This window comes from Vanessa cardui, chromosome 16, assembly GCF_905220365.1.
Source record: "Vanessa cardui chromosome 16, ilVanCard2.1, whole genome shotgun sequence".
NCBI lineage: Eukaryota > Metazoa > Arthropoda > Insecta > Lepidoptera > Nymphalidae > Vanessa > Vanessa cardui.
In genome coordinates, this window is record NC_061138.1 from 9486707 (window position 1) to 9504075 (window position 17369).

The window sequence follows — 17369 nt, forward strand, 5'->3', positions numbered from 1 at the left end:
GCAGTGACCACTTACCATCGGAGGGTCCATAGGTTCGATGAAAAAAAATTGGTAAATTGACCAATAAGACATAAATAAACATAATTCACGAGTTACGCGTGTAAATTAATCAAAAATGTACGTGGTATAAAATTATGAAATATATTCACAACAATAATCATAAGAATAAAATTGTTAAAATTAAATTAGTATTTCAAATGACCTGGAGGCAATCGTTTTATTTCCAAGAAGTGCTATCATCTACATAGTCGTAGTAACATTATAACATTAACATAGTACAATAACTTGTTTATTCGTTGGGTTATTTTCGACTAACTAATAAAAAGGTAAATGTTTCTTTGTAGTCGGTTAATAGATGTGGGATATGTGGTGTAAAATCAAAATCAAAATAAATTTTATTCAAGCACTTTTGAATCGTCATTTTACAATTAAGTGAAGCTACCACCGGTTCGGAAAACAGATTTTACCGAGAAGAACCGACAAGAAACTGAGTAGTTACTCTTTTTCAACATTTAAAAAATACAAAGTCAAGTTAATTAAACACAATTATTTTAATTAATATATCCTGCTTGGAAGTCATCAGATATTAACTCCACGCTTTTTTATCATCTATAAATCTTGTATCAAATAATACGCCTTTTTACCAATGTGTTTTTTATCAACGATTTGAATTTACGAAACGGCAAAGTTTAAAATGCCTGCGGAATTGTATTATAGAAACTGATACCTTGCCCCAAGAAGGATTTATTGATTTTGCGGAGTCGGAAACTTGGCGTTATAAGTTTATCCTTACTTCTAGTGCACATACAATGATTATCATTATATATGGGACTAATCAGTGAGGTAAAAATATATTAGGTTGTTCGGAAAGTAATTTCGGTTTTTGTCAACAAAGTCGTATTGCCCGCGTCACATTTCAGCCACTCAATCTATACGAATTTTATAAATGTTTTTACGGCTCAACCGCTAGACTGATTTAGATGAAATTTGATGTTGAGATACTGGGGCTTGAGTCGCCGAACCTAGGTTAAAGTTTTTTAGAACTGGACCATTAGTTTCAGAAAATACCACCTACATACAAAAAAAACAAATTTAACCCCTTCTATATAATTTATCATGATATGACAAAAATAGTATTTTTCAACAATATAGGTACGCAATGGAAAAAAATAGCAATATTTTTTTATATCATAAACTAAAACGGACGGTCTATTTTCTGGGAATTCGATATTAATTACTGCTAGAATAAGATAAAATCAAAACAAATGAAGCTCGTGTAGCCTTTTCGGTGACAAAAAACACTCCAAGCCGGCATTCTATTCTGGTCTCCGTCAAGATTCGTGATAGACTATTCAATTTACTCACAATAACGTTCGCTGTTTATCTTGAACCTCATAAAGTGTAATTTTCTTTGCATTTAGTGAACGTTATTTGAAGGTTATATTATTATTCATTTATATATTATTATTCATTTTTATATAAATAAGGTTCGAACACGAATAAGATTTCGATCCTTATTTTTTTTTTTACGTTAAGAGTCTTATTTTTAAATTGCATTATTTCCTTTTTTAAATATCATTTTATATATGGTTTTAACTCAATTCTAATGTGTTTATGTCATCCTGCGTTTATCCCAATTTTATTTGTGCGCAGGAGGTATGTCTTCTCCTTCCATACTTTTCTGTCTGACGTCATCTCACAAATTCTTTCCAGCCATATCGTCTTTGATCGTCTCACTATCCATCCATCGTTTCTTTGGTCGTCTCCTATCGTTATACCCACCAAGACCTTCCTCACAGCATGGTCCTTATCCGAAAACATGCCATCATGTATTTATGTATTATATTATGTTTATATTTGCTATGATGTTTATTTTTCCTATCTTACTTTCTTCCAGTAGCCTGGATAGCTTCAACGATAAGACTGCCTTGCATTTATTTCTTGTATATAATTTATGTACACAAGTAATATATACACTATATTGGTTTAATAAGAAGCGTTAAGATTTTTTAAGATCTATCTTATGCAAATGAGGCAAACCGTCTTCAAAATATAAAGCTCTGAGCAAACCAATATAGCTAATTTTCACGTAGGATTATTTTATCGTCTCCAAGGAAGTAGTAAATGCAAATGATTTAAAAGGAGTAATAAAAGTCGCGTAATCTCTATAGTTCGTTTTTTATGTCACACATACCTACCACACGACACTTAGTTAATAGGTATTTATGACTGAGCGTTAAACTTTTTGGAGGAGGAAAATAATGTAGACGTTCCCCTTATTTATTTTTTTCGAAAAAACATTCAGAAAATCCTAATTAAGGTATAGGTAGTTAATGAGTAAAATTCGTTAGAAAATAATAAACAGCATTGCCCATCGGCAATGAAATCTACAACTTAAAGGTGTATTTCAGGCCAGGAATGATTAGGATCGTTTTTTCAAACTTCAAAGTCATATCGTTTTAGAAAAACCGCAGACGAAAGCTGGTTCCACAAAGTCGTTGCGCGTGGCTGAAATCGGAAATCTGGATGTTACAGATGAAACCGACAATTCGGACGCGTTGTCAACAGGTGAAATTCAGCGGCCGGATTCTTCCATAAATTCTTCGGATTCCTCGTGAAATTCGTAAAGCTAAAGGAAAATATTAATAATAGATCTTTATCTTTACACATTAATGGGACTTTTACGACCTGCATGACCTATATTTATTACATTATCAACGGATTCAATATGCTTGTATAGAATTATTCACTCACTAAAGCTCCAACCACGATTTTTTAAACGTGACAAATATAATTTAATTTGTATTTTTTGCCGTCATAACTCATGGTCCTTTCGCGCACACTACAATATCTAGTAAGCACAGTAAAACACTCACACTAATGCAAACGATTAGATCTGTAACTATTAATATAACACTATACACAACTCATTTCTCGAAAGTTAGCTGAAATTTCGCGTTATATTTACATTTTTAATAATTCTATATTTACTGCGTTTTTTTTTGCCATTTTAAATTATTTCTTGTTAATTTTTTATTTAGTAATGTTTAATGGGTGAGTATTATATTTTCTGTTTTATAATAAGCCTAAAGCAATGGATTATAAACATAAAAATTATAATAATATACGTGACTGTTTAACTGAGATTTGAATGTGTGAAGAGCAAACAATAAAAAAAACTTGAAAAAATATTATGTTTACTGCACATCATTATTTAACCAACACATATACTGTTTCAAATATATTTTAGTAATCATTCAAAGTCATGTCATCAGCCTTCTTCAACAGCCCTTCCAAACCCCGAGTGTATGTGGCATGTCTGCTTTATTACTTAATGATTAAAAGATTTACACTCAACACTAAAAAGATTTTCTCAAATTAATATTTTCTTATTTTTCATTTTTTAACGTTGATGTACAAAGGTCAACAAGGAGTTTATAATACATGCTGAAGTTTAAATTATATTAACTAATCAATACATGAGCTGATCAGTTTTGTGGTGGATGGGCCATGGGCCATTTCGTAGTAGGTCTCTAATCTTCATATACAATGGCGTCGTACCAAATTTTAAATATTACATTGCCTATGCACGTTCAACAATGCGAACTAAGTGAAAAAAGGCTAACGAACATACACACACAACCGCGCACACAAACACACACACGCATGTGGGTACTGTACAAGATAATAATATTGACAGTAAAATATCAGTATCAATAATATAAATACGTTGAATCGAATAGAAATATTATTTTAGTATTTTGCAATTTATAACTTTCACCTCAAAGCTTCACTAATTAATAATTTAAGAGCATTGGCTGTTGCTTCTCCATATAAATTAATAATGTCGTACACACGTTCGTAATGATATAAATTAATTTTCTAGAATTTGTAATTTAAAATCCATTCACACAAGAAACAAATATAACAAATATGTTACTCTTGTTACAACTACATAGGTTTAGTTGTATTTGGTGTTCGAATGTCTGTGTCAATGTGTATTCTTATATAAGTCGAATATAACTGTTAAAATTTTAGTATTGCAACATAAAATATTTGTGCGTTTAAGGATCGTAGTACAATAATATAATAATGTCTTTATAGCTGACAGCACGTCTTGGGAATAAAACAACCCCAGGCTTTTTTTTTAAATAAATCACGTTAACATAAACTAACACATCTCACACAAAAAACACAACTGAAATTCTACCGCCGATTCTTCTCAGGTCTGAGATTTTCTTTTTTAACTGGTATTATAATTTTAAAAATCAATAAAAAGTGTAATATTTCTAAATTGTAAAGTAACCACCACCACGCTGTTCCTCACGATGTTTCCTTCCATGTGTCTAATTTCATCGAGACTCTGCCAAATGTGTATTCCACCACATGCGGGTTGCATTGAAACAGCGTGTTGGAATATATTCCAAACCCTCTCCTTAATGGAAGAGGAGGCCTTAGCCCAGCAGTGGGTAATTTACAGGCTATTACTTTTTTTTTGGAAAGCCCGGAATAACAATACATATCCTCATAATGTTTAGGAGCTGCTTATATAATATATATATATATATATATATATATATATATATATATATATATATATATATATATATATATATATATATATATATATATATATATATATATATATATATATATATAGCTATAAGGAGCTCATAGCAAATAAGTCAGGCTTCTCCCGATAGCTCATCAATGGATATTACATATACAAAAATCACAATTCGATTTCATAAGACAATTAAAAATTTCAAAACGTCAGATCGTTTAACGTTTTGTAGTATAAATAGTCATTTAATAAACTTGCTTTAGAAATTGTCAGTGACCTAATAACGCTGGCTAGAGTTAGTTCTCTAGTAGCACGTACATTCGTGAGATGAAAATAGATATATCTATGTATCCTAGTATACTACAGACTAACTTTTGTATATAATAAACAAATATTGTTTTCTGGTATTCTGTTACTTTGATCTTTTGATAATCAAATAATATGGTTATTATATTCTTTGCTATATTTAATGTTAGTTCACGAGAAATTTATGTTTAAATAAGAATTATAAATATATGGACAATATAGGGAAAAAACAAGATTTTTCTGTCATCTGTAACGTATAATTTAGTATTAGCATTGCACCTGTGCGAAGCCGGGGCGGGTCTTTACCGCTATTACTAATGCTACAGATTTTTCTTTTTATTTTTGTCCACGTATTATATAAATTATTATGTATTAAAAACCGCATCAAAATCCGTTGCGTATTTTAATATTTTAGTCCTTTGCTGATCAAGACGGTGCTTCAGAAGCCGAGCATATACTGAAAACATTTTTGCTTTCACTCACTTTACATCGATACATACCCGTATAGTACAAATGTATAAAAAGTGAGTTGTGTTAAGAGGAAGATATACATCTTTATGGAAATTTAACCATAAAAAAATGCATTAATCCAATAAGTTATCCTTATTGTATGGTTATTGTGCAATTGTAAATAGATATCGATTTATCATATGAATTTTGCCGAGAGATCATGCAAGAAACATCACCATTAATTACATTTTTATTTTGTTTCAGTCCGCAAATAATGTGCAAAGAAAACAGTACTAGATATTTAATTGTTTTATTCTACGTCGTAATATATAAATTATTATTCTGTTGGCATACTATATACAAATATTATTAGTCAGTTCATTATTTTTTATGTGAAACTTCTTAATCTGGGATTTGGGGAAAGCTTCAAGGTTAAATTTCAGTTCAATCTTTCGTAACACTATATTTTTTATACATATAGTGTTACGAAAAACAATTGACGAAAGAATAGCTTAACTTTTGTCTCGTGTACCGAGTGTAAGCGCCCCTTGAATATATATTTTTGAAATGGCAAAAGGCTTTGTTGTTGTACTGAAAAGTGAAAGTGATTTTGAGAATGAAAATGATTAATTTACCTCCCAAAACGCATATTTTGAGAGGTTCCCAGCGTTTAATTGCATTGATGACAGTGATAGAAAGTGGTACCGTTAGTAGTACCTTTTAGGAATTTTCTAGTTAATTCAAAATTTTTATGTGGCTGATGATTTCGACATTTGTAGACACCAATATATGAATTTTAACTGTTAATAGAATTGTTACAGAATTTCGTTTTATATAATTGCTTATTGAAAACGCCAAAAATGAATTGTAATAAAACTAATTGTCGCCCGCGACTTAGATCGCGTTTTAGGAGTTTGGTTCTCATGTGTCAGGCAATGTAGCTTCGTCCTTCCGTGAAGTTCAAATTTTCTTCAGACCAAATTTCATCAAATTCAGTTCAGCGGTTTGGTAGTGAAAGAACGACAGTCAGACAGTTACTTTCACATTTATAATATTAATATATTTCTATAAGACCCCTTGCAGATAAAATTCAAAATTAAATCTTACATTAAAAGTAAAAGAAATTGCCCACCTCTATTTATACTTGAACCGAATATTTGCTTGGTTTCTTGTTTCACCCCGGACGTCTTTTTCATTTCGACTTTCATTTTTTCTCTTTTAATTAAGCTGAATTGTCAATACTTGAATTACTTTGACAAATTACTTACTGTGACGGTTTAAGGCTTGTAGACTTTTACATCTATAGATATGATTTTTAATCGAGTTTAGTTATTAAGCAGACGTTGAAATATATCACGTAAGTACCTCTCGTTTTTTGTTTCCAAATAAAGTATAAAATATTGGTCAGTAATACGTTACTCAAATCTTCGATATTTTGAAATGGAATATCGAATGTCGTTTTGTTGCTTTGATTAGATTAAGGATAAGAAGTTTTCTCTTTATTATTAGTATTATGATATCTTACCTAAAAAGAAATAAAGTAATAGTATATTAATGTGACGCTACTAAACTAAGATATCCTTACCTCTTTTGGACCAAGAGTCGAGATGGCCCACTGGTTAGAACGCGTGCATCTTAACCGATGATTGCGGGTTCAAACCCAGGCCAGCACCGCTAATTCATGTGCTTAATTTGTCTTTATAATTCATCTCGTGCTCAGCGGTGAAGGAAAACATCGTGAGGAAACCTGCATGTGACAAATTTCATAGAAATACTGCCACATGTGTATTCCATCAACCCGCATTGGAACAGCATGATGGAATATGTTCCAAACCTTAACCTCAAAGTGAGAGGAGGCCCTTGCCCAGCAGTGGGAATTTACAGGCTGTTGTTGTTTGTTGTTGTAGTTTGGACCAAGTTCGAAACTTATTCAATCAGGCTTTACCAATCTAAGTTCTTGGATATACAGGTGACAGAATTTATGTCACAGTGGATTATAAGAGTGAGGAAATAGCCAATGCAATTGTATTTGCATACACGATTGTGCTTTATAATATGTCAAAATATTGCAAAAAAAACCACCGTGTTTGAAAGAAGATGTGTCCGAAGAACATCATTACTCCTCATCATTATGAATTTTGACTTTTTAATACAAACATCTGATCATTATTTTTTAACTTAATTTCATAATCCGATTCGATCGATAATTTCGACACATAGGGAAAGAGTTAAGGCTCATGACTTTACGTGGAGTTGAAAGTGTACACACTTCCAACTTCGAGACTCTAGGTAGTACGATTTTTTCTATAGCAAGCTTTATATTTTTTTATCGGCCGGATCTAGAGTTTGAACTCAGGACCTCGGAATCTATTTGCTAGTGTTATATTAGACTAATGAGGTAAATTAATTTAAGTAGTACCGTCAATGTTAACCATTAACAGTTACTTTATCCTTTAGGTAACATCGTGCCTAATAATAATTAAAATAGTGCACGAAATAAGATAATAAAAAAAAGATGCAACTAAAATTAAAATAGCTCTTCATTTTTCATTGTTCTAATTTTTTTTATTCAACAGACGTAGGTGCTCAAACGTCGTACGTGGATAATATTTACGGAGTTAATGTCATTGTTTTATAATAATGAAAGACTTTTAATTAAGCACCTTTCCAGTACCGTAATAATTTAAAGAAATATTTTAATAAAACAATTATTTAGTACACATAAAAGTAACAGTTTACAAAAGTATCTTTTACAGTGCTTTGAACAACATGCATATATTATATGTTTACAGAAAAGATCAAAAGGTTTATTCTTTAATAGGTTTTAGTTTTATAAAACGGATAAAATTACATTTTAAAAATAATTATAACATACACATTCTTTGGGTTTGCTCGCTAAGAAATTAGTTGGAGTTGCATTCCGTTATGCTTTTGATAAATGTTTCGTTTGTTAGTGCGTAGTGTTACAGGTTATATATGTATATATAAACTGACAGTCTTTTGATTACATTTTATTTTTTGGATACATAACAAATGGATCAACACGTAGTGCTGGAAAGTTGTCACTTCTGTTCGAGGATATTGTTGATGCAAAAAATATTACGTCCCCAAGGTGATCGCTTGTGTCTTTAATTATATTGAATAATCGATACGAATACGACAGTATAAGGCTGTATTACTATTATTCTATACAAGTACTAGAACTCTATTCTGTTTGTGCCGAAAGTATTACTGATGACTGGGTAGATTATCTACATAGAATGGCTTGAACTAAAATCGACAGTAAGTAAAAACACAAATAATATCTCTAGTAGACATAAGTCGCTTTAAAAATTTTATCAATCAGTATTATATCTTCCTTCCACCATGAATTTATATCTTGCTGCGGTTGTCTTCGTCAAATATTTAATTAAAATCGATTTTAAATAGTATTTAAAAAGTATCCGGATATACCGTAACTCTATCGACTCATTTTCTTAAATGAAACATATAAAATGCATAAATTAATAAACTAATGTATGTATCTTCAAAGACTACTTGGTTTTGATTAAATAGTAACTGTGATAAAGTATTCCTTTTACGTTCGTTCATTAGTATAAAAGAATGCATTATTCGATGGAAGAAAAAATATTCGAGGAGATATGGTAACTCCTTTGTTAATTAAAGTCTTGATAAGTCGAATAGTAATTTCCGTTCAAAAAATACTATATTTCTTATTAGTGATATTATTGTTATAGTAATTTTTAAAATAAATATTAAATTAATTATTCATATCGCAGAGAAATAATAGAAATAAATGTAGCTTAACTTTAAATTTAATTTGTAATTATTTACATTTACAAAAATAGAAATGAATTGATTTGAGTTTTATTTAGTTACCAAGATAATAAAATTTATAAGATATATATAAAAAAATACAAAACTTTCATATATAAATATTTTTGACTATAGACTTTGTTAAGCATAATCTTTATAAGTTTCTTTCATAATTAAACCTTGATCTACGAACCTTGATTTATAATATTTTTTATGATTATCATAACTGTTATCTACTAAGAACGTAACCCACACATGCAAACATACGATAGCATATCATAATCATCATAATCAACCTGTATATCACCTAATAAAATAAAATATTTACATGCACTTTGCAAGTTCAGTTATATTTACTTCAATTTAATTTTTCGACATTTGGATGTTTTTTTTCTCATTATAAGGAGTTTTGCTGTAAACAATATTGAGGACAATCGGTATGATAACACATTTTTTAACTAATTTAAAAATTAAATGATTTTTAACCTATGTACTACTTGTATCGTAGCATGCCGTAGGCCGGAGCCTACGCACGCCTACGCTGGGCGCGGCGTGCAGGAGACCAACCGCTACGTACTCGCGTTACTATATAACGGACCACACTGGCCCGCCTAGGCCATTCCGGGTTGAGCCACTACGCGCCTCACGCGTTCTGTCAGTGAAGTGCCCGTTACATTACGAAACTTGCAGGTAAGTTCGTCTAAGTTAAGGACTCCATGGGTTTTTAATTTGATAGGTTTATTTCATTTTCATGTTAGGCTTTGGACATAGAAAAAAGTTTAATTAGGAACATAAAGATGCGATATACTGTAAAGAAGGATTTAGGATACTAAATGTGGGGTTCAAAGAAAAACATATTTATAAACTAATAGAAAACACAAAATATATCATAGAAAAAGCTATATGAATTATACTTACAAAAGCGGTATATATAGTAAAGTAAAAAGTTATTTTTAATTTATCAGACCACTGTATGCGTCGAGGGTGCTTGGTGACCTATGTGATGCGATCCACATATAAAATCCTCTTACGGCTATTTCACCAAAAGTCGATAAAATAATTACTTTTTATAGAATATACATTCATGACTTATGATTTGACGTAATCTATTATCAAATATTTTCATTAAATACCCAAAGTATAACTATTGTAAGCCGTTCAGTATCTATTGTAATTTCTGTTCAAATCTTACAGGGAATATATTATACCAATTCAAAGATATACTTTATAACATCAAACAAAAAATAATGCATTAGGTATACATTCTTAATTAAATTTTATAAAAAAAATAAATTAAAATATTCAATAATACACTATTTAATTATATTACACTGTGTTACATATTTGAATTATGTGATAAAAACATATTCATAAGCTTGATCTAAAATTTGTAGTGAATCATTGCTTCAGAAAATATGTGTAATTTAATGATAAAATAGATACTTTTAAAATTAGAAAAAAGAAGTTTCTTCTATACTTATAACGTACAAATATAGGTTGAGAACCTTAACTTATATAAATGATAATAAAATTAAACCATTGACATTAAGAAGGGGTAAAACTATCGATCATTTAAAAATAAAGTATTTATAAAACGAACACCTTCCTTTTTTAAACTAAAATCTGTTAAATATTAAAACTAAAAAAGTTAAAGCCGATAGCACAATAGTATTAAATGAAATATTTTATGAATGCATTGTACATTTGTAACATTTTTAAAGTGCTATACATAAATAATAAATCAAAATTTAATTGAAATTCATTTAATTAAAGCAACAAGTACTTTGAGTCGTTGCAAGTGCATTATAGTCTAACAAAATACTTTTTAAAAACAGTCACTAGTACCAATATAATAAAATAGCATTTTTTTTATTCGTCGCATATTAAAGCAAGTAAAATACGAAACATAATTTACTACGATATAAATTAAATTTACAAAAATTAGAACCTCTGGTTTCATTCTAGTGTTGTATCATATTACTAATCCTGTTTTCATGTAAATAGAGAAAATGGACTGAAACATTTAATATTGGATTTCGTGAAATTCTAAGCTGTAGATTAAAAGATTTGTTTAAAGGCAAGCATCCACATTAGTCGGAATAAATCACATTTCTATAAATGTCTGTTTAAAAACCAAAATGTTTAACGAGAATACTCTGCAATAAATTGAAGCGTTTTGTTTTTTCTTAGAAGTGTATAAACATTTTGAGATCTCTTTCGTCTCGCAGACAAAATTTATTTATCTGTGCACTAACCCTAACTACGTGTAAAATAAAGATTACTGACTCCCGACTGATATGTGCTAAGCTCGTTGAGTAGGATTGAAAACATAAACTAATATAATATTGCAAAATTTCTTCATTTATAGTACTAGTTGTCGCCCGCGGCTTCATTTGCGTTTTAGGGGTTTGATTCTCACGTGTTAAGCAAAAAAATTAGCCTCTTCTTTGGTGTTCAAGTTTGCCGCAAAATAAAACCTCATCAAATTCAGTTCATTGGTTTGATCGTGAAAGAGCTACAGACAGACAGAGTTAGTTTCACATTTTTTATATTAAATATCGATTATTATTAGCATTCGTTATAGAAAGTTCATTTATTACTTTTTTTTTAAATATACGTAATTTATAAAAAAAGGACCTTATTTATAAAACTGGTTGCATGATATACAGGCTAACATAAGCTTTGATTTATTTGTTATATTTAAATACACTTTTAAAACTATCAATAATATAATATACAAAATTATAATAATAATTTTAAGCTTGTAAATATAATGTAACCACTTCTGGGTATTTTCGGTAGAGATATGTGGCAGAATTCCATCCCGAAAATTTTAACTTCAAATTTCGGTTAAGTTTCTCTAGCTACCTGTGGCGATTTATTAATTTATCAAAGATAATTAAATTAAATAAAAATAAATCCAATTTTAGTGATCGTATTTGTTGCAAAAGGCGCAAATATACTAAGTTTCAAGTCAATCAGAATTATAGTTTCGAGATCTCGTGATTCCGTGATCATAATATATAGATATATGTTACTGTAGAAGCTCGGGCTACGTTAGTTCCTAAGATTATCCAGTTAAACCTAAGATTATTGAATTCTTAATGGTAAATGTTCAGGAGGGTTTGCGATTGCAGTAAAAGCCCGAAAAAAATGTCACTTTCCAACTCATGTCGGTAAAACCTAAGACTTATTCTTAAATCTTAAGATTTTCCGTAGTACATACACATAGTATATACACATATATTTTCTTTATATTTAGTAATACTGTTACAAAAACAATAGTTTTTACTTTGATAATTTTAAAGTTCAAACAACGAAACTTTTTTGCATAAATATAAAATTTAATTAGAATGTCAGGTTCTTAGATTATTATCATGTATATTATACTTAAAAGTAACACCTGATCTCTCCGGAAAAAAACCTCCCTGAGTCGGTCACAGGTTGATGTAACGTTTATACAAAATAACCTATTTAACTTACAGTACAACAGTCTTTCTCGATAGGTAGCTATTTAAGACCAAACATAGAAAGACAAATTGCTTTAAAGATCTACTTGGAAATAGGCCTTTTTAAAAAAATGAGCACTTCATTCTGCTTAAATAATGGGATAGTTTTTTTAGATTGAAATTGCGTCCAATCAAAATTGTACCCTTTTGTAAAATAAATTCAAATTTATAAAATTATTCTGAAGACAATCTAAAGTCTAACCTGTTTTAACTACACAAACGAATTCATACTCATTTTCGCCTTTAGATGGAAATAAAATTAATTGGTGTACAATAAAATTATGATTACGAACAAAAATATTTACAAAATGTAATTACTGAAAAAGATTTCACCTAAAACGTTCTTTTAAATATAGAATATAAATAATTCGATAACTAACACAAACATTATGTCTTATAATTTATTTTTCTTAACAATTAATATAATTAGTAGCATCTTTATGTTCATTATCTTGGTCTGTCCGTTGAATAGTTTCATGTACTCACAAATTGTTAGTATAACGAAATAATATATTACGATACTGTTGATGTATTTTCGAATGAATTGGTATCAAAAGATGATTTTACTGATCTATCATGGATTTAATCTATACGTTTTGGTATAAAACTACTATTACTTAAATATAAAGACTCTAGTATGCCTCTATAGAAATAAATCAGTCTTAGCATATCTATCTTGAGGATAATCCCAGAAAAAATGTTACACGTAATAATAGCGCCATTTCTGGCGAAGGATATTAGTCGATTCTATTTAGATAAAACATTTCAATGGGCTGCTAGTTAGATGGAAATCTATTTTGTTTATTTCAATCTCATATATATATGTTTTCAAAAATTCAACAACAATCTCTTTGTTTTCACACAAAATATTATCCGTATAATAAATCAGTTTATTAAAATACTTTTATACAATTCTATTAATAATTGTAAAGATTTTTATTTCAATTTAATTTAATTTTTTATAGCGTTGATTTGTAAACAGGAAAATTCAAGCTTGTTAGGATTAACTTTTGAGATAAAAATAATTTTACAATCAGATCACCGATGTGGAATAAACTCTTTACAATGGAAAATGGAACTACGTTAATAAAATTTCTTTTTAAAGAACTAAACAGAAAAAAGTATTAATTTCAACACTATATACTAAATTAAATTTAGAGTAAAATTACACGGTGTAAAAGCGCAACATTTTCATGTAATGATCGAGGGAAATGCTTTTGATGCAACAGGTTTTATGACTGGCACAAAATTAATGATAATAAAAGTGACGATTAAAATAACGTAACGATAATTCGAACGTGAGTTATAAAGCGTTTTATATGAATCGAAATTCGAAAACTCAGTAAATAGAAATAATGCAGACTCAAGTACAAAGGGTAATTCGTTCAAAGTGAAAATGTACTGGCGGTCCAAACTCATCACATCAGGAGTCTAAAACTTGTTTTTCAAACGCTCTTTAGATCAAAAGTTTACGAGCTCCATAGTGAATTTGTTTTATTTTTAACAGCGCCCGTTTCGTCTATGCCCTGAATTAACTAGCCGTGTCTTAAGAAATACATTTTTAATAAAATTATACGAAGAATAGTCTTACCCAACTTAAATAGAGGAAGTTGTCTATTCTCTTCGTGTTAATATAAAAGTGTTTTTGATTTGATAAAATAAAATAATTAAATTATAGGCATTAAAGACTTTTAGTAACGTTAGATAATCACACATATACAGGTATATTTAATAAATACATAATACACGCGCTTATCTATCTCTCAAATCTTAGAGTGAAAGAGCAATTAGATACATCTCAATAGATATCAGAAGAAGAAAGATAGAAAGCAATTATTTTTGATTACATAACCTGGGATTTTAAACGAGGATCTCAGGTTGTCGACCATAATGTGGCTACTGAGCAATGTAGATTAAAACTTTGACAATAGTTAAGATCGTCGTTTTAACACGATGTTTATCATACTGTGTTCGCACATAAGAACTTGTAGAAACTTGTAGAACTCCGACAATATAAAGCGTGTAAGTTATTGAGTTTTAACGTAGAACGGAACGAAACCGTTCCAGTTCCTAACAAAAATAACCTGGAAGATATATTAACGGCTTGACATCGCACGTTTAGTACGTCTCGAGGACTTTATAAAAGTCTTCCTCTGTATCAAAAGCTTTTATAAGGTATTTAACTCGCACAGACTTAGAATTTTTAAAGAATATTGCATTATACTTTAAAAATGTTTCGAACATTCTAAATATTTTATATAAGAAATATTTTAATAGTTATCGATATTATAGGTTATTTTTTGGATGGTAAATTCCGAAAATTCACATTTTTCGATGACATAAAACTACAATGTATAAAACGATATGAGATACAATCTCCATCACAAAGAAAAATCATAAATATTCCCCCAGTGAGGTGTATTATGCGTGGTACGACATCGTGTGAATATTCAAACTTTTGGTTTCGTAAAAGGAGAAAATATTAGAAAAAATTATGTATTACTAAAAAGTCCACCTCTAACAATACATTTCAGATTCGCTTTTATTATATCCAATTTCAATCGTGTCTGACTGATTGCAATATATATAATAAATTGAATGATATTGTTATAAAAAACGACATCAAAAGCTTACATTGTTACATAGCCTTTTTTAAATTCGGAATTAATTCATTGTTTTTTTTTCTATATTTTCTACCTTTCAATTTTGAATTCAATTTAAATTATATCAGTTGTTTGTTTATTTTAGCAGGTTTTAGAACTTAATAAATACTAATAGTAAGTTATTATTACATACAATTATTGCAAATTAATATTTTTAGATTGGGCCTTTTAATCCTTAACAAATAATTGATGCTGAGTTGGTTCAGTTAAAAAGAGAATGATACAGCGTTTATATGAAAAGGTAATTAATGAGAGGTTCTTCATTGCGTTATTAACAACTCAACCGATTCGGCAATAGAGCTAAGTAAATAACAGATACGGCATATATTAATATTCATATTTACTTGACTCTAAATGTAGACGAAATAATCGATTTTCATTTGGCTCGAAAACTATAAAGCAATAAGTATATCTAAATAGTAATGAATACAGCTACTTCGTTTTCTGATATTTAATTTCCTGCAGATCTATTTTATAAGATTATATTTGTGGAATAACGAATGTCTACTAACGGTGTTAGGCTATTTCAATGCATATATTCTTCATATGTTATATATATTACAGTCAATGAAGTATATTGCACTGCTGCATATCTTTTTACGTTTGTTCGATGTCTTTCGAGTTTTCATAACTTTAATGGAATGACTTTAATAAAGTGAGGCCTTAATATGGAGTGTTCATACTGGAGTAGCTCTAGTATGAACAGACGAAAATATTTTCTAAAAATTGTTATTGCCTTCATCATTACATAGTATAAAACAAAGTCGCATACAACTGTCTGTCCCTATGTATGCTTAGAACTTTAAAATTACCCAACGGATTTTAATGCGGTTTTTTTTAATTTTTAATTCATAGAGTGATTCAAGGGGTAGCTTTTTGTATATAATACGTGGACAATGTTGTAAGGAAACGCTGATAATTTATACATTATCTACTATATTTCGTATCAGCATTACACCCGTGCGAAGCCGGGTCGGATCTCTAGTAATATACTATATACCAATATACAATATAATCAAAGTAGTATAACAATTTTAAGAAATCACCACAAATACTACGTACATTATTAAATAAATTCGAAATACTGTGTTCAATCATTGTTTAAATAAAATATAGAAAGAGTTTTTAAAATATTTGAACTCAGAAATGATAAATATTTCCAGTGGAAATAATATTTGTAAGCGTCTTTACGCCACAGGTGGTTTTATTATGTCCATTTTATAAGCAACGGAGTTGTATTATTCTTTGTATTTAATAAATTTGACTTATCAGATTTTATTAGAAACCCTGTAAAGTTAACTAGAATTTTTTAATGAAACTAATAGGATTAACCGTGGAATTAGGATTTTTAACGAGATAATTTATCAGGGGAAAGATTTAATAAAAATGTTTCGACTGTAAAGAAGTGTTTCTCAAATTATCAATCTCAATTTATTTTATCTTTTGACGCCGTATATAATTAAAAATGTTCATACCTATTTTTTGTTTGTTAAAAAATATATTCAAATATAAAGTACTTATGTTACTTTCATGATCTTATTAGTTAAATTAAAGTTAGTAGTATCTCAGTACTTGCTATTAATGATATAATTATTTCCATAGAATAATCATATAGATACAATTAAATCAAATTTAAATATGTATATTCTACTTACTGAGCACAACTTATAGTCCAGTGAATAAAGAAATAAAATTTTCTCGAAAACAGTTGGTTTTCCGAGAAAAAGTGACATAATATTTTTTATTGGAAATTTTATGAGCTTCTAATTCAATAATCACAATTTTCATAACTATGACTGTTTAAGAGCTAATCGAGAAAAACTGGTTGTCGCGATCTTTGATCCTAGATAACATTCTTAGCGTCACATGGATCAATGGATTTGGAATTTTTTTTAGAACCACAAAAGGAAGGTTTATCCAGAAATTCAGCTTTCACCCTTTTCTTCCGAAGTAATGTCTTTATTTTGTCATTGTTCACTGAATTATTATATAGATATTCTTCTTAAAAATATTCCTGATTAACGCTTCGGATAGCTGTTCTGTAAAATTTAAATGTATGAA

At 29.3% G+C, this 17369-nt stretch overlaps 1 protein-coding gene across 1 annotated transcript in view; it reads left to right on the forward strand.

Annotated features, from left to right (window-relative positions):
• The first annotated feature begins 9760 nt into the window (after positions 1 to 9760).
• The window catches only part of LOC124536530 (allatotropin-like), a 29730-nt gene continuing 22121 nt past the window's right edge, over positions 9761 to 17369 (forward strand). The window contains exon 1 of the mRNA XM_047113088.1: positions 9761 to 9826. The gene's annotated coding sequence lies outside the window, so the exon portion shown is untranslated. The remainder of the gene's footprint in view (positions 9827 to 17369) is intronic.